Source organism: Ranitomeya imitator, chromosome 5, assembly GCF_032444005.1.
Source record: "Ranitomeya imitator isolate aRanImi1 chromosome 5, aRanImi1.pri, whole genome shotgun sequence".
Classification (NCBI taxonomy): Eukaryota; Metazoa; Chordata; class Amphibia; order Anura; family Dendrobatidae; genus Ranitomeya; species Ranitomeya imitator.
Window position 1 is genome coordinate 425073934 of NC_091286.1, and position 24884 is coordinate 425098817.

At 47.0% G+C, this 24884-nt stretch overlaps 1 long non-coding RNA gene across 1 annotated transcript in view; it reads right to left on the reverse strand.

The window, feature by feature from the left end:
* LOC138680787 (uncharacterized) overlaps positions 1 to 24884 on the reverse strand; it is an 84002-nt gene that overhangs the window by 5228 nt on the left and 53890 nt on the right. The window contains exon 2 of the long non-coding RNA XR_011321771.1: positions 21129 to 21204. This is a non-coding gene — a long non-coding RNA (uncharacterized lncRNA). The remainder of the gene's footprint in view (positions 1 to 21128; positions 21205 to 24884) is intronic.

Here is a 24884-nt window from a genome sequence, read left to right on the forward strand (position 1 = left end):
AGGTGATCTCCCAGTGGAACCTGTTCTACAGTGGATGGGGCTCTCGCTGCTTCCAAGAAATCAGGTAGGGAGTCCTCATCCTCTTGACCATCTTCTGAAGCCAGCCGACAGCTTGCTATCACTGGAATGTTCCGGTCATGGTACTCCTTAATCATATTCACATGGACAGTCTTTTGTCTTAGCCCCTGATCATCTAAAGCAAGAAGATAATTGGTGTCATTTAGTTTTCAGAGAACCCGGAAGGGACCCTCCCATGTGGTTTGCAGTTTATTCTGCCGATGGGGAACAATCATTAAGACCTGTTGTCCTTCTACAAACTCCCGATAGCGTGCTTTACGGTCATACCATGTCTTCTGTCTGGTTTGAGCCATCCGCACATTACTCTGGGCAAAACTAGCAAGTTGAGCCAGGGTTTCTCGCAGCTTTAGGACATAAGGGACAACAGGGGCTCCTGTATCCTCAACTTGCCCCTCCCAGTATTCCTTGAGCAGGGTTAAGGGCCCTCGGACCTTTCTTCCATAGAGTAGTTCAAAGGGGGAAAACCCAGTGGACTCCTGGGGAACTTCCCGATAGGCAAACAAGAGATGGGGTAGGTACTTCTCCCAGTCTGAATCTCTGTCAGTGAAGGCCCTTAGCATATTCTTCAGAGTGCCATTAAATCGTTCACAAAGTCCATTTTCTCTGATAATTCTTTCCCCGTTCTCCCCTAGCTGCCCTATCTCAGCCTGAGCTCTAAAACTAGCAAGGGTGGTGTTGTGAATTCTGTGGCAGAGCTCCCTCCTGTGGTCACAAGTGGTACTTCGGCTGATTCTCTCTGTGAGCTTCCGTTGGTGGAGGAGAGTGGTACTGCGGCTTCTGAGTTTCCTTCCTCAGGTGATGTGGTGAAGTCGTTAGGTGCTGCTCTATTTAACTCCACCTAGTGCTTTGATCCTGGCTTCCAGTCAATGTTCTAGTATTGGACCTGTTTCCTCCTGGATCGTTCCTGTGGCCTGCTGCTCTGCATAGCTAAGTTCTGCTTTGCTATTTTGTTTGCTGTTTTTTTCTGTCCAGCTTGTCTATTTGTTTTTTCTTGCTTGCTGGCAGCTCTGGGACGCAGAGGGTGTACCTCCGTGCCGTTAGTTCGGTACGGAGGGTCTTTTTGCCCCCTTTGCGTGGTTTTTGTAGGGTTTTGTGTTGACCGCAAAGTTACATAGTAACATAGTAACATAGTTAGTAAGGCCGAAAAAAGACATTTGTCCATCCAGTTCAGCCTATATTCCATCATAATAAATACCCAGATCTACGTCCTTCTACAGAACCTAATAATTGTATGATACAATATTGTTCTGCTCCAGGAAGACATCCAGGCCTCTCTTGAACCCCTCGACTGAGTTCGCCATCACCACCTCCTCAGGCAAGCAATTCCAGATTCTCACTGCCCTAACAGTAAAGAATCCTCTTCTATGTTGGTGGAAAAACCTTCTCTCCTCCAGACGCAAAGAATGCCCCCTTGTGCCCGTCACCTTCCTTGGTATAAACAGATCCTCAGCGAGATATTTGTATTGTCCCCTTATATACTTATACATGGTTATTAGATCGCCCCTCAGTCGTCTTTTTTCTAGACTAAATAATCCTAATTTCGCTAATCTATCTGGGTATTGTAGTTCTCCCATCCCCTTTATTAATTTTGTTGCCCTCCTTTGTACTCTCTCTAGTTCCATTATATCCTTCCTGAGCACCGGTGCCCAAAACTGGACACAGTACTCCATGTGCGGTCTAACTAGGGATTTGTACAGAGGCAGTATAATGCTCTCATCATGTGTATCCAGACCTCTTTTAATGCACCCCATGATCCTGTTTGCCTTGGCAGCTGCTGCCTGGCACTGGCTGCTCCAGGTAAGTTTATCATTAACTAGGATCCCCAAGTCCTTCTCCCTGTCAGATTTACCCAGTGGTTTCCCGTTCAGTGTGTAATGGTGATATTGATTCCCTCTTCCCATGTGTATAACCTTACATTTATCATTGTTAAACCTCATCTGCCACCTTTCAGCCCAAGTTTCCAACTTATCCAGATCCATCTGTAGCAGAATACTATCTTCTCTTGTATTAACTGCTTTACATAGTTTTGTATCATCTGCAAATATCGATATTTTACTGTGTAAACCTTCTACCAGATCATTAATGAATATGTTGAAGAGAACAGGTCCCAATACCGACCCCTGCGGTACCCCACTGGCCACAGCGACCCAGTTAGAGACTATACCATTTATAACCACCCTCTGCTTTCTATCACTAAGCCAGTTACTAACCCATTTACACACATTTTCCCCCAGACCAAGCATTCTCATTTTGTGTACCAACCTCTTGTGCGGCACGGTATCAAACGCTTTGGAAAAATCGAGATATACCACGTCCAATGACTCACCGTGGTCCAGTCTATAGCTTACCTCTTCATAAAAACTGATTAGATTGGTTTGACAGGAGCGATTTCTCATAAACCCATGCTGATATGGAGTTAAACAGTTATTCTCATTGAGATAATCCAGAATAACATCCCTCAGAAACCCTTCAAATATTTTACCAACAATAGAGGTTAGACTTACTGGCCTATAATTTCCAGGTTCACTTTTAGAGCCCTTTTTGAATATTGGCACCACATTTGCTATGCGCCAGTCCTGCGGAACAGACCCTGTCGCTATAGAGTCCCTAAAAATAAGAAATAATGGTTTATCTATTACATTACTTAGTTCTCTTAGTACTCGTGGGTGTATGCCATCCGGACCCGGAGATTTATCTATTTTAATCTTATTTAGCCGGTTTCGCACCTCTTCTTGGGTTAGATTGGTGACCCTTAATATAGGGTTTTCATTGTTTCTTGGGATTTCACCTAGCATTTCATTTTCCACCGTGAATACCGTGGAGAAGAAGGTGTTTAATATGTTAGCTTTTTCCTCGTCATCTACAACCATTCTTTCCTCACTATTTTTTAAGGGGCCTACATTTTCAGTTTTTATTCTTTTACTATTGATATAGTTGAAGAACAGTTTGGGATTAGTTTTACTCTCCTTAGCAATGTGCTTCTGTTTCCTTTTTGGCAGCTTTAATTAGTTTTTTAGATAAAGTATTTTTCTCCCTATAGTTTTTTAGAGCTTCAATGGTGCCATCCTGCTTTAGTAGTGCAAATGCTTTCTTTTTACTGTTAATTGCCTGTCTTACTTCTTTGTTTAGCCACATTGGGTTTTTCCTATTTCTAGTCCTTTTATTCCCACAAGGTATAAACCGCTTACACTGCCTATTTAGGATGTTCTTAAACATTTCCCATTTATTATCTGTATTCTCATTTCTGAGGATATTGTCCCAGTCTACCAGATTAAGGGCATCTCTAAGCTGTTCAAACTTTGCCTTCCTAAAGTTCAATGTTTTTGTGACTCCCTGACAAGTCCCCCTAGTGAAAGACAGGTGAAACTGTACAATATTGTGGTCGCTGTTTCCTAGATGCCCGACCACCTGCAGATTTGTTATTCTGTCAGGTCTATTAGATAGTATTAGGTCTAAAAGTGCTGCTCCTCTGGTTGGATTCTGCACCAATTGTGAAAGATAATTTTTCTTGGTTATTAGCAGAAACCTGTTGCCTTTATGGGTTTCACAGGTTTCTGTTTCCCAGTTAATATCCGGGTAGTTAAAGTCCCCCATAACCAGGACCTCATTATGGGTTGCAGCTTCATCTATCTGCTTTAGAAGTAGACTTTCCATGGTTTCTGTTATATTTGGGGGTTTGTAACAGACCCCAATGAGAATTTTGTTACCATTTTTCCCTCCATGAATTTCAACCCATATGGACTCGACATCCTCATTCCCTTCGCTAATATCCTCCCTTAAAGTGGACTTTAGACAAGACTTTACATAGAGACAAACCCCTCCTCCTCTCCGATTTTTACGATCCTTTCTAAACAGACTGTAACCCTGTAAGTTAACTGCCCAGTCATAGCTTTCATCTAACCATGTCTCGGTTATTCCCACTATGTCAAAGTTACCTGTAGATATTTCTGCTTCTAGTTCTTCCATCTTGTTTGTCAGGCTTCTGGCGTTTGCGAGCATGCAGTTTAGAGGATTTTGTTTTGTTCCAATCTCCTCACTGTGGATTGTTTTAGAAATGTTCTTACCTCCCTTCTGAGTATGTTTTCCTGGGTCGTCTTTGTTCGCGTCTAATGTTTTTCTTCCCGTCCCCTCTTCTTCTAGTTTAACGCCCTCCTGATGAGTGTAGCGAGTCTTCTGGCGAATGTGTGTTTCCCAGGTTTGTTGAGGTGTAGTCCGTCTCTGGCGAGGAGTCCATCATACCAGTAATTCACACCGTGGTCCAGGAATCCAAATCCTTGTTGTCTGCACCATCGTCTTAGCCAGTTGTTTGCATCAAGGATCCTGTTCCATCTCCTGGTGCCATGCCCGTCTACTGGAAGGATAGAAGAAAAAACTACCTGTGCATCCAGTTCTTTTACTTTCTTCCCCAACTCTTCAAAGTCCTTGCAGATTGTCGGTAGGTCCTTCCTTGCCGTGTCATTGGTGCCAACATGTATCAGAAGAAATGGGTGGACGTCCTTGGAGCTGAAGAGCTTTGGTATCCTATCGGTCACATCCTTGATCATCGCACCTGGAAGGCAGCATACTTCTCTTGCAGTTATGTTCGGTCTGCAGATGGCTGCTTCGGTGCCTCTCAGTAGTGAGTGTCCCACCACCACCACTCTTCGTTGCTTCTTGGCTGTACTTTTTGCTGTCACTTGTTGCTGTGTGCCCTTTTCTTTCTTGCTTGCTGGTATTGCTTCATTCTTAGGTGTGCCATCTTCATCCTCTACAAAGATTTGATATCGGTTCTTCAGTTGTGTGGTTGGTGATTTCTCCATGGAAAGTTACCTTTCCTATCCTCGCTCTGTTCAGAAAGTCGGGCCTCACTTTGCTAAATCTATTTCATCTCTACGTTTGTCTTTTCATCTTAACTCACAGTCATTATATGTGGGGGCTGCCTTTTCCTTTGGGGTGTTTCTCTGAGGCAAGGTAGGCTTATTTTCTATCTTCAGTCTAGCTAGTTTCTCAGGCTGTGCCGAGTTGCATAGGGAGCGTAAGGCGCAATCCACGGCTGCCTCTATTGTGGTTGGAGAGGATTAGGGATTGCGGTCAGCAAAGTTCCCACGTCTCAGAGCTCGTTCTATGTTTTTGGGTTATTGTCAGGTCACTGTATGTGCTCTGACCTCTATGTCCATTGTGGTACTGAATTACCTTATCATAACAGTACTGGAAGCCAAAAGTACTAATGATTCCCAATAGAGGGAAAAAAGAAGTTCCGAGACCATTTTTTTTTCTTTGCACTGTGTTTTGCCTTTTTTTTCCCCTAGACATTTGGGTGGTTCAGGACACAGGTGTGGACATGGACATTCAGGGTCTGTGCTCTTCAATGGATAATCTCGTTATAAATGTACAAAAGATTCAAGATTTGGTGGTTCAGAATCCTATGTTAGAACCAAGAATTCCTATTCCTGATTTGTTTTATGGTGATAGAGCCAAGTATGTGAATTTCAAAAATAATTGCAAACTGTTTCTGGCCTTGAAACCTCGCTCCTCTGGTGACCCAGTTCAACAAGTGAGAATTATTATTTCTTTTTTGCGTGGCGACCCTCAAGACTGGGCATTTTCCCTTGCGCCAGGAGATCCTGCATTAAGTAATATTGATGCGTTTTTCCTGGCGCTCGGATTGCTGTACGATGAGCCTAATTCAGTGGATCAGGCAGAGAAAAATTTGCTGGCTCTGTGTCAGGGTCAGGATGAGATAGAGGTATATTGTCAGAAATTTAGAAAGTGGTCCGTACTCACTCAATGGAACGAAGGTGCGCTCGCAGCTATTTTCAGAAAGGGTCTCTCTGAAGCCCTTAAAGATGTTATGGTGGGATTTCCTATGCCTGCTGGTCTGAATGAGTCTGTCGTTGGCCATTCAGATCGGTCGACGCTTGCGTGAGCGTAAATCTGTGCACCATTTGGCGGTATTACCTGAGCTTAAACCTAAGCCTATGCAGTGCGATAGGACTTTGACCAGAGTTGAACGGCAAGAACACAGACGTCTGAATGGGCTGTGTTTCTACTGTGGTGATTCCACTCATGCTATCTCTGATTGTCCTAAGCGCACTAAGCGGTTCGCTAGGTCTGCCACCATTGGTATGGTACAGTCGAAATTTCTTTTGTCCGTTACCTTGATCTGCTCTTTGTCTTCGTATTCTGTCATGGCATTTGTGGATTCAGGCGCTGCCCTGAATTTGATGGACTTGGAGTATGCTAGGCGTTGTGGGTTTTTCTTGGAGCCCTTGCAGTGTCCTATTCCATTGAGAGGAGTTGATGCTACGCCTTTGGCCAAGAATAAGCCTCAGTACTGGACCCAGCTGACCATCTGCATGGCTCCTGCACATCAGGAGGTTATTCGCTTTCTGGTGTTGCATAATCTGCATGATGTGGTCGTGTTGGGGTTGCCATGGCTACAAGTCCATAATCCAGTATTAGATTGGAAATCCATGTCTGTGTCCAGCTGGGGTTGTCAGGGGGTACATGGTGATGTCCCATTTCTGACTATTTCGTCATCCACCCCTTCTGAGGTTCCAGATTTCTTGTCTGATTACCGGGATGTATTTGATGAGCCTAAATCCGATACCCTACCTCCACATAGGGATTGTGATTGTGCTATCGATTTGATTCCTGGTAGTAAATTCCCAAAAGGTCGACTGTTCAATTTATCTGTGCCTGAGCACGCTGCTATGCGGAGTTATGTGAAGGAGTCCTTGGAGAAGGGGCATATTCGCCCATCATCGTCGCCATTAGGAGCAGGGTTCTTTTTTGTAGCCAAGAAGGATGGTTCGCTGAGACCTTGTATAGATTACCACCTTCTAAATAAGATCACGGTTAAATTTCAGTACCCCTTGCCGTTGTTATCTGATTTGTTTGCTCGGATTAAGGGGGCCAGTTGGTTCACCAAGATAGATCTTTGTGGTGCGTATAATCTAGTGCGTATTAAGCGAGGCGATGAATGGAAAACTGCATTTAATACGCCCGAGGGCCATTTTGAGTATCTAGTAATGCCATTCGGACTTGCCAATGTTCCATCAGTGTTTCAGTCCTTTATGCATGACATCTTCCGAGAGTACCTGGATAAATTCCTGATTGTGTACTTGGATGACATTTTGATCTTCTCGGATGATTGAGAGTCTCATGTGAAGCAGGTCAGAACGGTGTTTCAGGTCCTGCGTGCTAATTCTTTGTTTGTGAAGGGATCAAAGTGTCTCTTTGGTGTTCAGAAGGTTTCATTTTTGGGGTTCATCTTTTCCCCTTCTTCTATCGAGATGGACCCTGTTAAGGTCCAAGCCATCCATGATTGGACTCAGCCGACATCTCTGAAAAGTCTGCAAAAGTTCCTGGGCTTTGCTAATTTTTATCGTCGCTTCATCTGCAATTTTTCTAGTATTGCTAAACCATTGACCGATTTGACCAAGAAGGGTGCTGATGTGGTCAATTGGTCTTCTGCTGCTGTGGAAGCTTTTCAAGAGTTGAAGCGTCGTTTTTCTTCTGCCCCTGTGTTGTGTCAACCAGATGTTTCGCTTCCATTCCAGGTCGAGGTTGATGCTTCTGAGATTGGAGCAGGGGCTGTTTTGTCGTAGAGAAGTTCTGATTGCTCGGTGATGAAACCATGCGCCTTCTTTTCCAGGAAGTTTTCGCCTGCTGAGCGAAATTATGATGTGGGCAATCGAGAGTTGCTGGCCATGAAGTGGGCATTCGACGAGTGGCGTCATTGGCTTGAAGGAGCTAAGCATCGCGTGGTGGTCTTGACTGATCATAAGAACTTGACTTATCTCGAGTCTGCCAAGCGGTTGAATCCTAGACAGGCTCGTTGGTCGCTGTTTTTTGCCCGTTTTGACTTTGTGATTTCGTACCTTCCGGGCTCTAAAAATGTGAAGGCGGATGCTCTGTCTAGGAGTTTTGTGCCCGACTCTCCGGGTTTATCTGAGCCAGCGGGTATCCTCAAAGAGGGAGTAGTTGTGTCTGCCATCTCCCCTGATTTGCGGCGGGTGCTGCAAAAATTTCAGGCTAATAAACCTGATCGTTGCCCAACGGAGAGACTGTTTGTCCCTGATAGGTGGACGAATAAAGTTATCTCTGAGGTTCATTGTTCTGTGTTGGCTGGTCATCCTGGAATCTTTGGTTCCAGAGAGTTGGTGGCTAGATCCTTTTGGTGGCCATCTCTGTCGCGGGATGTGCGTTCTTTTGTGCAGTCCTGTGGGATTTGTGCTCGGGCTAAGCCCTGCTGTTCTTGTGCCAGTGGGTTGCTTTTGCCCTTGCCGGTCCCGAAGAGGCCTTGGACACATATCTCTATGGATTTTATTTCAGATCTTCCCGTCTCTCAAAAGATGTCAGTCATTTGGGTGGTCTGTGATCGCTTCTCTAAGATGGTCCATTTGGTACCCTTGTCTAAATTACCTTCCTCCTCTGATTTGGTGCCATTGTTCTTCCAGCATGTGGTTCGTTTACATGGCATTCCAGAGAATATCGTTTCTGACAGAGGTTCCCAGTTTGTTTCGAGGTTTTGGCGAGCCTTTTGTGGTAGGATGGGCATTGACTTGTCTTTTTCCTCGGCTTTCCATCCTCAGACTAATGGCCAGACCGAACGAACCAATCAGACCTTGGAAACATATCTGAGATGTTTTGTTTCTGCTGATCAGGATGACTGGGTGTCCTTTTTGCCTTTGGCTGAGTTCGCCCTTAATAATCGGGCCAGTTCGGCTACCTTGGTTTCGCCGTTTTTCTGCAACTCTGGGTTCCATCCTCGTTTCTCTTCAGGGCAGGTTGAGTCTTCGGACTGTCCTGGTGTGGATACTGTGGTGGACAAGTTGCAGCAGATTTGGACTCATGTAGTGGACAATTTGACCTTGTCCCAGGAGAAGGCTCAACGTTTCGCTAATCGCAGACGCTGTGTGGGTCCCCGACTTCGTGTTGGGGATTTGGTTTGGTTGTCTTCTCGTCATATTCCTATGAAGGTTTCCTCTCCTAAGTTTAAACCTCGTTTCATTGGTCCGTATAGGATTTCTGAGGTTCTTAATCCTGTGTCTTTTCGTCTGACCCTTCCAGATTCTTTTTCCATACATAACGTATTCCATAGGTCATTGTTGCGGAGATACGTGGCACCTATGGTTCCATCTGTTGATCCTCCTGCCCCGGTTTTGGTGGAGTGGGAGTTGGAGTATATTGTGGAGAAGATTTTGGATTTTCGTCTTTCAAGACGGAAACTCCAGTATCTGGTTAAGTGGAAGGGTTATGCTCAGGAAGATAATTCCTGGGTCTTTGCCTCTGATGTCCATGCTCCCGATCTTGTTCGTGCCTTTCATATGGCTCATCCTGGTCGTCCTGGGGGCTCTGGTGAGGGTTCGGTGACCCCTCCTCAAGGGGGGGTACTGTTGTGAATTCTGTGGCAGAGCTCCCTCCTGTGGTCACAAGTGGTACTTCGGCTGATTCTCTCTGTGAGCTTCCGTTGGTGGAGGAGAGTGGTACTGCGGCTTCTGAGTTTCCTTCCTCAGGTGATGTGGTGAAGTCGTTAGGTGCTGCTCTATTTAACTCCACCTAGTGCTTTGATCCTGGCTTCCAGTCAATGTTCTAGTATTGGACCTGTTTCCTCCTGGATCGTTCCTGTGGCCTGCTGCTCTGCATAGCTAAGTTCTGCTTTGCTATTTTGTTTGCTGTTTTTTTCTGTCCAGCTTGTCTATTTGTTTTTTCTTGCTTGCTGGCAGCTCTGGGACGCAGAGGGTGTACCTCCGTGCCGTTAGTTCGGTACGGAGGGTCTTTTTGCCCCCTTTGCGTGGTTTTTGTAGGGTTTTGTGTTGACCGCAAAGTTACCTTTCCTATCCTCGCTCTGTTCAGAAACAGTTCACTTTGCTAAATCTATTTCATCTCTACGTTTGTCTTTTCATCTTAACTCACAGTCATTATATGTGGGGGCTGCCTTTTCCTTTGGGGTATTTCTCTGAGGCAAGGTAGGCTTATTTTCTATCTTCAGGCTAGCTAGTTTCTCAGGCTGTGCCGAGTTGCATAGGGAGCCTTAGGCGCAATCCACGGCTGCCTCTATTGTGGTTGGAGAGGATTAGGGATTGCGGTCAGCAAAGTTTTCACGTCTCAGTGCTCGTTCTATGTTTTTGGGTTATTGTCAAGTCACTGTATGTGCTCTGACCTCTATGTCCATTGTGGTACTGAATTACCTTATCATAACAGGGTGGGGGCAGTCTCTACCTCTTGTCTAAACTGAACTTTATCCCAAGTAACATTCATATTATCCTCACAAGAAGAATCACTCACCGGCTGTGACGGCAGTTCTGGTGGCCTCATTTCCATGGATGGGTTGTACACGTCCACATCCGCTGCTTTGATGCTCAAAGTCCTGGAAGAAGCCCTCAATGTCGCCTGCAGCCTCATTAAAGGACTTGAAGTCTTTGCGGGACACTCTGGGGAGTTCCCTCATGGTGGGTGCTGGGGTTAGAGTCTGTCTGGAGCTTCTAGCTGCTTCAAAAGCGATCTGCCTCTCCAGCAATGCCATCTCCTGAGCTCTGTCCTCGGCTCTGTGAATGGCCTCCCTCTCCCTCTCCTCGGCTCTGTGAATGGCCTCCCTCTCCCTCTCCTCGGCTCTGTGAATGGCCTCCCTCTCCCTCTCCTGAGCTCGGTGAATGGCCTCTTTCTTATAGTTTATGGTGGCCTCTTCTCCCAGCAATGCCAACTCCTCCTCGTACCACACAACCCACTGACTTTTTGGGGTATTTACCTCCGGCTGCAGTCTTTCCTCCATTTGCTGTGAGGATCCTTCCTCAGCGTCATCTTGCAGGTGAACTCCTTCCAAAGCCTCAATAAGCTGCTCCTTGGAGAGTCCCTTGTAGCTGACTCCCAGTTCACGGGCCTTTGTTTGTAGGTTCACCGCAGTCCAGTTCTTGTACTCTGCAGTGCTGGTTCCCGATGTTGATGGGCCTTTGTCCTCCATTCCTTCTGCTCTGGTCCCTCTGCTGCCAATCAGTTTGTGACGGGGTGTACGGCAGAGCAAGAAGGGACAACAGGCCAAGGGATGATTCCACAGATTTATTATCAAGAACGCTGGAACAACACATGCAGGTAGATCTACAGAGTCCACAATTAGTCCAACGGAACAGGTTCGGGGGCACCTCCCGATAATCCTTGTGCCAGGTAACAAAGCAATAGTCCACAATTAGTCCAATGGATCCCAAAACAATCTCACGAACAACGAGATATGTCCTCAGCTCAAGTCTCGCCCCGTTCGCTTCCGCAGTCACAGCTGGACGTGGGGTCTTGCCTCAGCTAAGAATCCCCACTCCTTCTCCTTCCAGGATCAACTCACATCTGATCTCAAAATAAGAATGGATTGTCTGAGCTCCTGGGATCCGCCCATGAAGGGGTGTAGGGGTCACACCTTCTATTCAATGGTTGGGTCCACCAGAAGATTCTAGACTGGTGGGCTCCAAGTAGTCTATGTAATATGTACATTTGACTAGCCGCCTGCTGTGAGGAAGAATGGCTATTCCTCCACTAGTGATGTTGACAAAGCTTAATTACATTATAGCTTAGGGCTGCAAGTATTGGGGGAAGGAGACATATTGTTACAGGTGAACTCCCAGCACAAGAAAATACACAAATTACAGCTAATAGAAATCAGAGAACAGTTACATACATCAAATGGCATATTATTCAAATACAGGACAGGGCAAAAGTACATATCATGACAATCCCTTCCCCTCCCAATTTGTGTACGTACTAGGGACCTCTACAGGTCGCTGGTTAAGTACACACAGGCATGGCTGACCGGGCTCAGGGCTCCTCTTGCCTGGACAGTCCATCTGCATTTTGGTGTTGGCTGCCTCTACTATACTGTATGGTAAAGTTATAGGGCTGCAGAGCCAGGCTCCATCGTAGTAAGCGTCCATTGTCCCTAGAGACTCTGTTCAGCCAGATGAGGGGATTGTGATCAGTAACCACAGTGAATTCTCGTCCATACAGATATGGTCTTAGTTTCCTGAGGGCCCACACTACAGCCAGACATTCTTTTTCAACAGTTGCATGGGCCACTTCTCGGTCCAGCAATTTCCGGCTGAGGTAGGCAATGGGGTGCTCGTCCCCAGTTGCATTCACCTGGCTGAGTACAGCTCCCAGTCCATAAGCAGAGGCGTCCGTCTGCACAATGAATCTCCTCTTGTAGTCTGGAGCAGCCAGAACAGGGTCGCAGACCAGAGCGTCCTTCAGCCGGTTAAAAGCCTCATCACAGGCTGGGGTCCAGATCACCAGCCGGGGCATCATTTTCTTGGTCAGGTCGGCAAGAGGCTTGGCCACAGTGCTGAAATGAGAAACAAATTTTCGGTAATAACCGGCAGTGCCCAAAAAAGCCATAACTTGTTTCTTAGTTTGGGGTACAGGCCAGTCTCTAATAGCCTGGATTGTGGCAGGCTCAGGATGGAGCTTCCCTCCTCCCACTCTATGCCCTAGGTACTGGACTTCACCCATCCCCAATTGGCATTTATCTGGTCGAATGGTTAGGCCTGCTGCAAGAAGCAGGTCAAGAATAACGGCTACTTGTTTCAGATATTCCTCCCACGTCTGGCTGAAGATGGCGATATCATCCAAGTAGGCACAAGCAAAGTCACCACATCCCTGGAGGATCTGGTCCACCATTCTCTGGAAGGTTGCAGGGGAAGTCATCATTCCAAAGGGCATGTTTAGCAATTCATACAGACCAAATGGGGTTATAAAAGCGGACTGTTCTCTCCCTTCCTCCGTCAGAGGGATTTGCCAGTATCCCTTACTGAGATCCAAGGTAGTGACATATCGGGACCCAGCCAGGCGGTCTAGAAGTTCGTCAATACGGGGCATTGGGTAAGGATCACTGACGGTATGGTCGTTTAGTCGTCGATAGTCCACACAAAACCGAGTACTCCCATCCTTCTTGGGTACTAACACCACAGGAGAGGCCTAAGGGCTATGGGAGGCCTGGATTACTCCAAGCTGTAACATCTCCTCCAGTTCGTGCTGCATGGTGTGTCGAACTGATTCAGGTACCCGGTAAGAAGCCTGTTGTATGGGACGGATACCCTGAGTGTCCACATGATGTTGGGTGACGGTGGATCGACCAGGTTGGGATGAGAAAGCAGCCTGTCTCTGTTGAAGCACTCCCAGCATCTGTTTTTTCTGTAAGGAATCCAGGTGATCTCCCAGTGGAACCTGTTCCACAGTGGATGGGGCTCTCGCTGCTTCCAAGAGATCAGGTAGGGAGTCCTCATCCTCTTGACCATCTTCTGAAGCCAGCCGACAGCTTGCTATCACTGGAATGTTCCGGTCATGGTACTCCTTAATCATATTCACATGGACAGTCTTTTGTCTTAGCCCCTGATCATCTAAAGCAAGAAGATAATTGGTGTCATTTAGTTTTCAGAGAACCCGGAAGGGACCCTCCCATGTGGTTTGCAGTTTATTCTGCCAATGGGGAACAATCATTAAGACCTGTTGTCCTTCTACAAACTCCCGATAGCGTGCTTTACGGTCATACCATGTCTTCTGTCTGGTTTGAGCCATCCGCACATTACTCTGGGCAAAACTAGCAAGTTGAGCCAGGGTTTCTCGCAGCTTTAGGACATAAGGGACAACAGGGGCTCCTGTATCCTCAACTTGCCCCTCCCAGTATTCCTTGAGCAGGGTTAAGGGCCCTCGGACCTTTCTTCCATAGAGTAGTTCAAAGGGGGAAAACCCAGTGGACTCCTGGGGAACTTCCCGATAGGCAAACAAGAGATGGGGTAGGTACTTCTCCCAGTCTGAATCTCTGTCAGTGAAGGCCCTTAGCATATTCTTCAGAGTGCCATTAAATCGTTCACAAAGTCCATTTTCTCTGATAATTCTTTCCCCGTTCTCCCCTAGCTGCCCTATCTCAGCCTGAGCTCTAAAACTAGCAAGGGTGGGGTCAGTCTCTACCTCTTGTTTAAACTGAACTTTATCCCAAGTAACATTCATATTATCCCCACAAGAAGAATCACTCACCGGCTGTGACGGCAGTTCTGGTGGCCTCATTTCCATGGATGGGTTGTACACGTCCACATCCGCTGCTCTCTTGGCTTGACTTCTGGTTATCGCACCGACAAAGTTGCAATGAAGATTTCCCACATCATTTCCTAGAAGAACATCTGCAGGGAGGCCGCTCATCACACCGACCATGCATTGTTTGGCCCCAAAGCCATAATCCAGGGTCACACTCGCTCTTGGAATATATCTCTGGGTGCCTCCAGCCAATTCAATGGCAATTCCTGGTCCCTTTTGAATTGCTTCTGGTTGAATTACTCGGGGATCGGCTATGGTGAGGAAAGCCCCAGTGTCACGGAAGCCAACAACTTTTTGGTCATCCAGCACAACCTCCTGTAGATGTTTGTGATGAAGATCAGAAGTACAGCTGGCTGGGGCTCGCACCCCATAGGCTCCTGGTAGGGGAGCCAGGATATCAGAGTCACTTGACAAGTCATCAGGGACTGAATCCAGCTCTTCTCCTGGTTAGGGGGTCTGTAAATAATGAACAGGCAAAGGCGGTCTGTAGCTGTTCTGCCTCCGAACACCTGGACATTGGAATTGCAGATGCCCAGGCTGCCCACATCCATAACATCTACGCTCTGGGATTCTTCCTACACGTCGTATTCCCAAAGGTGGAGCAGGAGTAGTGCGGGGCACAGTCACGCGAAGGTCACCATGAGTTGATGGTCTAGTGGGATGGTAAATATTGGAGGCCGAAGGACCAGGGGCCGCCAGCGTTGGGGGGCTGGTAGTTTTTTTCTCACTGAATAGTAGTTTTTTCCACTGAGGCTTGATGTGAGAGCCTCATCAGCTAGAGCTGCAGCTTCCTCCACAGTGGCTGGTCTCCTCTCACGCACCCATTCCCGGATCTCAGCAGGGCACTTGAAGTAAAACTGCTCTTTTAGGATTACCTGGAGGAAGGTCTCCCAGGTTAAGGCCTCCTCTGCCTCCAGCCAGCGATGACATATTTGTTTGAGTCTGTGGGCATGCATCTTGAAAGACACTTCCTCATCGCAAGCTAAAGTACGGAACTGAGTCCTGTAAGTGTCTGGGGTAACAGCATAATGTTCTAGAATAGTCTGTTTAATATCCGCATACTCACAGTTCCCCTGAGGGTCCATAGCTCTATAGGCTGCGGCAGCTCCACCCTCTAAGAGCCCCACCAGATGTCGGACTCGGTCCCTTTCTGGGACTTCCATTAATCGACACTGATGCTCAAAGTCCTGGAAGAAGCCCTCAATGTCGCCTGCAGCCTCATTAAAGGACTTGAAGTCTTTGCGGGACACTCTGGGGAGTTCCCTCATGGTGGGTGCTGGGGTTAGAGTCTGTCTGGAGCTTCTAGCTGCTTCCAAAGCGATCTGCCTCTCCAGCAATGCCATCTCCTGAGCTCTGTCCTCGGCTCTGTGAATGGCCTCCCTCTCCCTCTCCTCGGCTCTGTGAATGGCCTCCCTCTCCCTCTCCTCGGCTCTGTGAATGGCCTCCCTCTCCCTCTCCTGAGCTCGGTGAATGGCCTCTTTCTTATAGTTTATGGTGGCCTCTTCTCCCAGCAATGCCAACTCCTCCTCGTACCACACAACCCACTGACTTTTTTGGGTATTTACCTCTGGCTGCAGTCTTTCCTCCATTTGCTGTGAGGATCCTTCCTCAGCGTCATCTTGCAGGTGAACTCCTTCCAAAGCCTCAATAAGCTGCTCCTTGGAGAGTCCCTTGTAGCTGACTCCCAGTTCACGGGCCTTTGTTTGTAGGTTCACCGCAGTCCAGTTCTTGTACTCTGCAGTGCTGGTTCCCGATGTTGATGGGCCTTTGTCCTCCATTCCTTCTGCTCTGGTCCCTCTGCTGCCAACCAGTTTGTGACGGGGTGTACGGCATAGCAAGAAGGGACAACAGGCCAAGGGATGATTCCACAGATTTATTATCAAGAACGCTGGAACAACACATGCAGGTAGATCTACAGAGTCCACAATTAGTCCAACGGAACAGGTTCGGGAGCACCTCCCGATAATCCTTGTGCCAGGTAACAAAGCAATAGTCCACAATTAGTCCAATGGATCCCAAAACAATCTCACGAACAACGAGATATGTCCTCAGCTCAAGTCTCGCCCCGTTCGCTTCCGCAGTCACAGCTGGACGTGGGGTCTTGCCTCAGCTAAGAATCCCCACTCCTTCTCCTTCCAGGATCAACTCACATCTGATCTCAAAATAAGAATGGATTGTCTGAGCTCCTGGGATCCGCCCATGAAGGGGTGTAGGGGTCACACCTTCTATTCAATGGTTGGGTCCACCAGAAGATTCTAGACTGGTGGGCTCCAAGTAGTCTATGTAATATGTACATTTGACTAGCCGCCTGCTGTGAGGAAGAATGGCTATTCCTCCACTAGTGATGTTGACAAAGCTTAATTACATTATAGCTTAGGGCTGCAAGTATTGGGGGAAGGAGACATATTGTTACAGGTGAACTCCCAGCACAAGAAAATACATAAATTACAGCTAATAGAAACCAGAGAACAGTTACATACATCAAATGGCATATTATTCAAATACAGGACAGGGCAAAAGTACATATCATGACAGATTATAAGCGGAGACCCCTAATTTTGCCCAAAAAACTGGGAAAACTTAATGACTCGAGTATAAGCCTAGGGTGAAAAATGCATCAGCTACCGGTAAATGTCAAAAATAAAAATAGATACCAAAAAAAGTAAAATTAATTAAGACATCAGTAGGTTTTTGAATATCCATATTGAATCAGGAGCCCCATATAATGCTCCATACAGTTCATCATGGCCCCATAACATGCTCCATACAAAATACGTCTCATATCATGCTCCATACAGTTCATGATGGGCCCCATAAGATGCTCCATAGAGATATTTGCCCTATATAATGGCCCCATAAGATGCTCCATAGAGACATTTGCCCCATACAATGCTGCACAAATGCTGATTATGGCCCCATAAGATGCTCCATAGACACATTTGCCCCGTATAATGCTCCACAAATGCTGATTATGGCCCCATAAGATGGTCCATAGAGACATTTGCCCTATACAATGCTGCACAAATGCTGATTATGGCCCCATAAGATGCTCCATAGACACATTTGCCCCGTATAATGCTCCACAAATGCTGATTATGGCCCCATAAGATGGTCCATAGAGACATTTGCCCTATACAATGCTGCACAAATGCTGATTATGGCCCCATAAGATGCTCCATAGACACATTTGCCCCGTATAATGCCTCACAAATGCTGATTATGGCCCCATAAGATGATCCATAGAGACATTTGCCCTATACAATGCTGCACAAATGCTGATTATGGCCCCATAAGATGCTCCATAGACACATTTGCCCCGTGTAATGCTCCACAAATGCTGATTATGGCCCCATAAGATGCTCCATAGACACATTTGCCCCGTATAATGCTCCACAAATGCTGATTATGGCCCCATAAGATGCTCCATAGAGACATTTGCCACATACAATGCTGCACAAATGCTGATTATGGCCCCATAAGATGCTCCATAGACACATTTGCCCTGTATAATGCTGCACAAATGCTGATTATGGCCCCATAAGATGCTCCATACAGACATTTGTCCCATATGCTGTTGCTGCGATTAAAAAAAAAATCACATACTCACCTCTCGTCGCTCAGGCCCCTGGCATTTGCTATAGTCACCTGTCTGCGTTCCACCGCCGAGCGCCGCTGTGTCTTCCGCGTCCTCTGCACTGACTGTTCAGGTAGAGGGCGGCGCGCACATTAATCGCGTCATCGCGCCCTCTGACATGAGCGTCACTGCAGAGGATGCGGAAGACGGAGCGGCGCCGACGGTGGAACGGGGGACAGGTGAATATCGCGCACTGTCCCGTCATACTCACCTGCTCATTTCGCGGACCCTGCACTACCCCTATGGGCGTGAAGTCGGGTCCATATTCATTACTGTAATGAGCGGTACCATGTGACCGCTCAATATAGGAAGAAGCTGCCGGGGAACCAGGGACGTGCAGGGACTGCACCAGGAGCAGGTAAGTATGATTAGACAGCTGCCGCTCCTCCTTCCCTGCCGACCCCTGGGAATGACTCAAGTATAAGCCGAGAGGAGCAATTTCAGCCTAAAAAAATGGGCTAAAATTCTCGGCTTATACTCGAGTATATACGGTAACTAAGCATGATTTATTAAGTAGAAACATAACACTAACCAATAATAAAGGACAATTAAAAGTATACCATTGACATACTGGGAATGGATATAATAATCAAGAAAACTCCCCAAAACATCAAGCAAAAACATCCCCATGGTTGAACAAAAATATGTATGTGAAAAATGAAGATACGACTAAGATTCAGGTAAAATAAATGCTAAAGTACAGATGAAATCAATAGCTAGATAAATTAGCAGAAATATAAGTGATAAAAAGTCAATAAGTTAAGGTACCTTCACACTGAACGATATCGCTAGCGATCCGTGACGTTGCAGCGTCCTGGCTAGCGATATCGTTCAGTTTGACACACAGCAGCGATCAGGATCCTGCTGTGATGTCGTTGGTTGCTGCAGAAAGTCCAGCACTTTATTTCGTCGCTGGACTCCCTGCAGACATCGCTGAATCGGCGTCTGTGACGCCGATTCAGCGATGTCTTCACTGGTAACCAAGGTAAACATCGGGTTACTAAGCGCAGGGCCGCGCTTAGTAACCCGATGTTTACCCTGGTTACCAGCGTTAAAGTTAAAAAAACAAACACTACATACTTACCTTCCGCTGTCTGTCCCCGGCGCTGTGCTTTCCTGCACTGACTGTGAGCACAGCGGCCAGAAAGCAGAGCGGTGACGTCACCGCTCTGCTTTCCGGCTGGCTGGCGCTCACAGCCAGTGCAGAGAAGCACAGCGCCGGGGACAGACAGCGGAAGGTAAGTATGTAGTGTTTGTTTTTTTTACTTTAACGCTGGTAACCAGGGTAAACATCGGGTTACTAAGTGCGGCGCTGCACTTAGTAACCCGATGTTTATCCTGGTTACCGGCATCTTTGGTCGCTGGAGAGCTGTCTGTGTGACAGCTCTCCAGCGACCAAACAGCGACGCTGCAGCGATCTGGATCGTTGTCTGGATCGCTGCAGCGTCGCTCAGTGTGAAGGTACCTTTAGACATACTGTACAAAGATAGAAAATACAGAATGTGAAGAGCCAATGCATCAATGTGCCAATGGTGACATTAGGGGATCATGCAAAAATAAGGTAGAAAGGGTCTGATGGAAGGAGCCCCGTGCCCTGGACACTCTTCTATGTCTCTCTATTTGGGGTACGTCACTATATTATTCCGTGCTGTCGGAGGCCTCATTTCACTATTTTGCATCAGTGTCTGTATGCCAAAGCCAGGAGTGGAGCAATCAGAGGAAAAGTATAATAGAAACACATCACCACTTCTGTATTTTTCACCCATTCCTAATTTTGGCTTACAAATACTGATTTAAAATACTGACCAAATACTGAACGTGTGAATGTGGCCTAACAGAGAAAACCTATAAATGACAGATTGACACCTGTTCTGTGCTTTGGAGACCATCCTGGTTTTGGCATACAAGTACTGATGCAAAAATACTGAGGTGATTGAGGCCTGATACTTCTTAGTATACATGAAGCAATCCATGATGTAAAGATCGAGGAAGAGTTGATTGTAGTCACAAAATAATAAGGAAAACCAATGGAGTTTTATTAGGGTATGTGCACACGATGCGGAAAACGCTGCGGGTCCGCAGCAGTTTCCCATGAGTTTACATTACAATGTAAACCTATGGGAAACAAAAAACGCTGTGCACATGCTGCGGAAAAAAACGCGCGGAAACGCAGCGGTTTACATTCCGCAGCATGTCAATTCTTTCTGCGGATTCCGCAGCGGTTTTACAGCTGCTCCTATAGAAAACCGCAGTTGAAAAACCGCAGTGAAATCCGCAGAAAAACTACGGTAAATCCGCGATAAATCTGCAGCAAAAACGCAGCGTTTTTGCCCTGCAGATTTATCAAATCCGCTGCGGAAAAATCCGCGGTGGACCATTATATGTGTGCACATAGCCTTACTCAGCAAAATGCCCGAAGATCGTTGCAAACATTTTTTTCCAGCCAAATTATCATAATATTTCTGTTTCTCCTCTAAAGATGCCCACACATCCTCAGCTCGAAATGCAGTAAATGATATACCGTAGTTTCCTGTGAAAAGATGGAGCCGCCATACTAGTCTCTGCCTCGGGACTGTCTGGGTATCAGAGCTACAAATGTCACATTGAATGCGGTATTTGTTCGTGAATCTCCTATCAGCGGACTAATCCCAACTCAATTCAGAACTCAAGTGTCAGCAACAGGAACATGTGAGCCCAGCACAGGAATCTTTCATCTGTTTTTTGTGGCCTGCTCCCTTCACAAAATACTTCCTGTACTGTTTCTAAGAATAATGAAAGTTCTATGTATTTTATAGAGTTTGGATTCCTGCGTTCTCCACTCGGAGTGCCTGATTAACCCCTCTCCTGCCGGTGTTTAGTCCAGGTACTGTCTCCTGGCAACCTTGAGGCTAGATCTATGCCTGTTTCTCTCTGTCTCTGGCTGGTCCCTAGCCCTCCTCCCTTTTTTGTCGCATTACACAGTAATAGGAGAAGGTTTGGAAGAGCTCCAGGGAACAGGATGTACTTGGCAGGCAGACACGGCCTTGATGTCTGCAAAATGTCGGGAAATGCAGCCAAGAGCTGCTAACTGGGTCATTAACCTCTAGAAGAAGAGCAATACTCAGGTCCTGTCTCTCTTCATTTCACCAATAAAAATGCCTGGAAGTGGGGAGGGGAGGAAACAACCTGTGTTTCTAGGATCTGAATGATGACAAAACCCCCAGCTCAGCCCCCTCCTCTGTGTACCAGAAATCAGCTTACAAGTGATCCTATTAACGACTACTGAGTCCCCGAGGCGTTAATGCTGTTTCTTTGAGGGAAGTTTCCAGGAAATACTTATAAGCGAGCCGTGCATTGGTTAATATGTATTACAGAGGCATACCTTATTTCATGGATCACATTGTTTTAATTGAATGCTTCCCAGAAACCTCCACCCAGTGTACAGATTAAATCGCAATCTGAAATGAAATAGTTTGCATGTTTTATATCTCCAGGAATTACTGATGATTCAGGAAAAATTTACATAACAAGCCATAAAAATCATCAATCTACCCTGAACCCTCTTATAAAGATGATTTATTCGTCAGTTAAAGGGTAATTCTGGGAAAAATTGTCTAATATAGCCAATCTGAAGATATACACAGTTGTAGGATGCAGAAGACTGGCACACCGTTTCATCTCGCTCATTCACACTGGTGTTTTTTGCATGTATGTAAGGAGATAGACCGGACCGCGGGTATCTGCATGCCAGGTCTGGAACTGGAAGGGCTGCATCCTCTGTTCCTGGGGGAAAGCTTTGAGGAGGCGGACCTTCCCTTGCAGCCTCGGGGAAGCTCTAGTGAGACTGAGTTTCCTGCTGCCTCAGGAGGGCGGGTGTTGTGAATTCCACTCTTGGGCTCCCTCCGGTGGTTGTAAGTGGCACTTTTGTGAGTTCTGCTCTTGGGCTCCCTCTTGTGGTTTCTAGTGGTATGGCTGCTCCTTGGAGTTAGCTGTCATCAGCTGCCTCCACTTATCGTTTCTTCTGCTCGGCTATTTAAGTCTGGTTCTGTCTTCAGCCAGTGCCACTTGTAAATGGTTCCTGGTTGGATTCACATCTCTTTGGAGTTCCCTGTTATCCTGACCAGTTCAGCTAAGCTAAGTTTTTGCTTGCCCTTTTCTGTCCATAGATTGTGGACTTATCCATTCTGTGCTTTCTATGTTTGTCCAGCTTATCAGTGTGAATTAATTCTGTCTTGCTGGAAGCTCTGGGAGGCAGATTTGCCCTCCACACCTTTAGTCAGGTGTGGAGATTTTTTGTAAACTCTGCGTGGATTTTTGTAGTGTTTTATACTGACTGCACAGTATTCCATCCTGTCCTATCTATTTAGTTAGACTGGCCTCCTGTGCTCATCCTGGTTTCATTCTGTGTATGTCTTTTCCCTCTCCACTCACAGTCATTATTTGTGGGGGGCTAATCTATCCTTTGGGGGATTTTCTCTGAGGCAAGATAGCTTTCCTGCTTCTATCTTTAGGGGTAGTTAGCTCTTAGGCTGTGACGAGATGTCTAGGGAGAGTTAGGAGCATTCCACGGCTACTTCTAGTGTTGTGTTGAGCTTAGGGACTGCGGTCAGTACAGTTACCACTTCCTTCAGAGCTCGTTCCATGTTGCTCCTAGACCACCGTATCATAACAGCCGGGGAGAGAAAAAGAAGCGCGCAGCCAAGAAGTAAGGGGGAGGAAAGCGCGGAAAGCAGAGCAGTCTGGCGTCGGCGGAGAGCAGCGCAGAGAGCAGCGCGCAAAACGGTGAGCAGCGTGCTCTGCTTTCCCCACCTGAGTGGACTGATTTGGCGACGGGCTGTATAGAAGTACCCCCATTGCCTGTGGAGAGAGCTGTGCCAGCAGAGAGAGCTGTGCAGAGCAGAGTCTTGCAGAGCCATGCCCGCAGAGCAGAGCCATGCCGGATGCTGCAGCAGCCAAAGGGAGGAGTGCTCCGTCCAGAGAGCACCAGCACCACACAGACCAGCGACCGCTGTAGCCCGCCGTAGCCAGCGGGGTCCAGGGGGAGAGAGACGGGCAGTGTGTGCCCGGTGACCGCCATAAAGCCAGGTGCCAGTCACTCCAGGACAGTGTGTACCGTGCGCATGCTGCTTGACAGAGACCAGAGTCTGACCGTCAGCTACCCCTGACTGTGCTGGTTAATATCGACCCAAACCTTGCTAGCTTATGTAAGCAGAGCCACGCTGGGCTCATACAGTACTGTGGCCCTCACCATTAGTTAGCCACTACAGTATATGGATTAGGGGCAGTGGAAGGTACCGGAGACCAACACTGTCACCAGAAGACGGGGTATTGTTGTGTGATGAACCCCATTAGTAAGGACACCGCGACCGCCGTTGCTGGCGCTATTGAGTTCACAGCAGGAGCTGTAGTTTTGGAACTTCCCGATACGCTTGCCACCGAACTGTTATTTGAACGGTTGTACTTCACTTTAACATTTATACTGTTTTATTCTTTACCTCCCTGCATGGAGTATTCCCCTGTAAATAAACCTGTTAATCCTTGCTCTGCCTCCCATCTGTCACTGCATCCCGCGATCCTGCTAGAACCCTTCATGTATATAGCAGGTGCCAACGGTGCAACAAGTCTGCTTTGTCACATATTTGTATACTACTGCTAAAAGCTACATGCAAAGGCTAAGGGAGAAAGGGTGTTTAAAATCAGACCACCTTCTCACAAAAATTAAGGTCTTATGTCACCTGACCCCAACTGATATGTTCTGAATAGGGATAAGCGAATCTGAACGGTAACAGTTCAGGATTCATACCAGACGTACTTCTTACTGTACATCCGTGTTACTGTTTGAGTTTGGCAGCCTAATAAAGCTTGCTGAAAGGTGAAATTTTCCCAGTAAACACAGCAGGCATAAAGGCAGTGTGAGGGATAACAACCAGTCCAGATTGGAGAGGGGGAACTGAGGGTTATTGCCAAGTTCAGGAAGGGACGAGTTAATTGAGAGAAGTATCTAGTAGCAGTCGCAGGACAGAGGTTGCTAGGGTCAATGTGGGTCTAATACTCGAGGTTCCCCTTGCTGGCCTGGGAACCTCGAGATAGATGTCAGGACCCAGGAGCACACTCCTTCTGCAAAGCTGCAGGAGATTTTGGACTCAAGCTCTCAGAGGTGGAGTGAGATGGAATCCAAATATACTGCTACAAGTAGAGAAGATTCCTTAGAGCTAGAGAAGATAGTAAAAGAGATGCTCTACCGAGAACCAGGGCTGTAGTTGTGTCCAGTACCTGTGAGAGAGATGCCACCTCATAGGGTATATCCTCTACATGTGACTGTAAATACTGCCATTTGTCAAGTAAAAATTGTTTTTATGGAATCTGTGTCCCCTGGAGTTACTACTACCGAGGTTCCAGAAGAGAAAAGCCTGGAGCCCATGGAGGCCTGCAGCCCTGAAGTAAGTGTGATGCACTCCACACACAGCATTACAAAAGATCAGGGACACATGTTGTCAGTAGAATGTCGGAGCAAGTAGAAACAGGAGCTCACCCACGACTAGCTCGCTTGGGCATCTTACATTGTCATGTTGGAACAGAACAGGACCTTCACAAAACATTTCACACAAAGTTTGAAGCATAATGAAATGGAGGAAAGATGTTAGTTTGACTGCACTGCCACAAGAGAGTTATAATTCACACTCTGGGCAGTGGAGAAGTAGTTTTATTATGCATTTCAGGTTCAGAAGAAGCACTTTTTCAAATATGATCTACACATAAATTTGGGATACTATCCAGGCAGACCTAAAAACTCTCACGTCCCAGAGGGTATTTGGCAGAGGCCACTTCTGGACAGAGTCCACATTGCTGGAAGCCAGCTGCACCCCCTCCCTTCGGGGTTACCACATGTCCGACTCCTAAGTACTCTTCAGTGTTGAAACAGTTGGCACTTTCTGGGCTTGATCTCAAGTCTGTCGTCTCGCCACCACCCTACTACCTGTCGCAGCTTCTGTAGGTGATCCTCGAAGGAGGTCCCGAACAGCACCAGAGCTACCTCCACCTGTAACTCCGGGGTCAGGTTACACACTTTAATCACACTCTGAACCCTCTGCATCAAATCCTGAAGGCCCATGTTACTACCATCGAACTTGGTCATGTG